Genomic DNA, 2,016 nt, shown 5'->3' on the forward strand with positions numbered 1-2,016 from the left:
TAGTAAATGCATGAAAATAATAAATGAAGTCAGAAAGGGTTGAAAATTGATGATGTGCCTTCGAATGGTGCATTTTGAACACAGAAAAAGTCTGGAGTTCAAATAAGTTCAAAAAAATGAAATCCCTTTGTAACAGACGAGTTTCCGTATGAAACCCTGATACTTCGAAAGAGATTGTCCGTTTTGTACACGAAGTGCATCCAGTTTTTGCCGTAACCCTCTCTAATTTCTCGCACATGCTATGTGGATGAAATGATGATACCATGCCAACTATCAACCTTTTCAGAGCTCATCTGGAATGCTTTTCACTTTCAGGGATTTATAGCTCAAAACAATCAGTAAATGCATCAAAAATAACAAATGAAGTCAGAAAGGGTTGAAAATTGATGATGTGGCTTCGAATGGTGCACTTTGAACACAGAAAAAGTCTGGAGTTCAAATAAGTTCAGAAAAATGAAATCCCTTTGAAACAGACAAGTTTCCGTATGAAAGCCTTATACTTCGAAATAGATTCTCCCTTTTGTACACGAAGTGCATCCAGTTTTTGCCGTAACCCTCTCTACTTTCTTGCGCATGCTATGTGGATGAAATGAGGATACCATGCCAACTTTCAACCTTTTCAGAGTTCATCTGGAATGCTTTTCAACTACAGGATCTTATAGCTCAAAACAATCAGTAAATGCATGAAAAAAACAAATGAAGTCAGAAAGGGTTGAAAATTGATGATGTGGCTTCGAATGGTGCATTCTGAACAAACAAAAAGTCTGGAGTTCAAATAAGTTCAAAAAAATGAAATCCCTTTGAAACAGACTAGTTTCTGTATGAAAGTCAAATACTTCGAAAGAGATTGTCCGTTTTGTACATGAAGTGCATCCAGTTTTTGCCGTAACCCTCTCTACTTTCTTGCACATGCTATGTGGATGAAATAATGATACCATGCCAACTTTCAATCTTTTCAGAGTTCATCTGGAATGCTTTTCAATTTCAAGGTCTTATAGCTCAAAACAATCAGTAAATGCATGAAAACAATAAATGAAGTCAGAAAGGGTTCAAAATTGATGATGTGGCTTCGAATGGTGCATTTTGAACACAGAAAAAGTCTGGAGTTCAAATAAGTTCAAAAAAATGAAATCCCTTTGTAACAGACGAGTTTCCGTAGGAAACCCTGATACTTCGAAAGAGATTGTCCATTTTGTACACGAAGTGCATCCAGTTTTTGCCGTAACCCTCTCTACTTTCTCGCACATGCTATGTGGATGAAATGATGATACCATGCCAACTTTCAACCTTTTCAGAGCTTATCTGGAAGGCTTTTCACTTTCAGGGTCTTATAGCTCAAAACAATCAGTAAATGCATGAGAAATAACAAATGAAGTCAGAAAGGGTTGAAAATTGATGATGTGGCTTCGAATGGTGCATTTTGAACACAGAAAAAGTCTGGAGTTCAACTAAGTTCAAAAAAATGAAATCCCTTTGAAACAGACGAGTTTCCGTATGAAACCCTGATACTTCAAAATAGATTCTCCGTTTTGTACACGAAATGCATCCAGTTTTTGCCGTAACCCTCTCTACTTTCTTGCACATGCTATGTGGTTGAAATAATGATACCATGCCAACTTTCAACCTTTTCAGAGTTCATCTGGAATGCTTTTCAATTTCAGGATCTTATAGCTCAAAACAATCAGTAAATGCATGAAAAATAACAAATGAAGTCAGAAAAGGTTGAAAATTGACGATGTGGCTTCGAATAGTGCATTCTGAACAAAGAAAAAGTCTGGAGTTCAAATAAGTTCAAAAAAATGAAATCCCTTTGAAACAGACGAGTTTCCGTATGAAAGCCTAATACTTCGAAAGAGATTGTCCGTTTTTTACACAAAGTGCATCCAGTTTTTGCCGTAACCCTCTCTACTTTCTTGCACATGCTATGTGGATGAAATGATGATACCATGCCAACTTTCAACCTTTTCAGAGTTCATCTGGAATGCTTTTCAATTTCAAGGTCTTATAGCTCAAAAC

The sequence above is a fragment of the Triticum dicoccoides genome, chromosome 1B (assembly GCF_002162155.2).
Source record: "Triticum dicoccoides isolate Atlit2015 ecotype Zavitan chromosome 1B, WEW_v2.0, whole genome shotgun sequence".
Lineage (NCBI taxonomy): Eukaryota > Viridiplantae > Streptophyta > Magnoliopsida > Poales > Poaceae > Triticum > Triticum dicoccoides.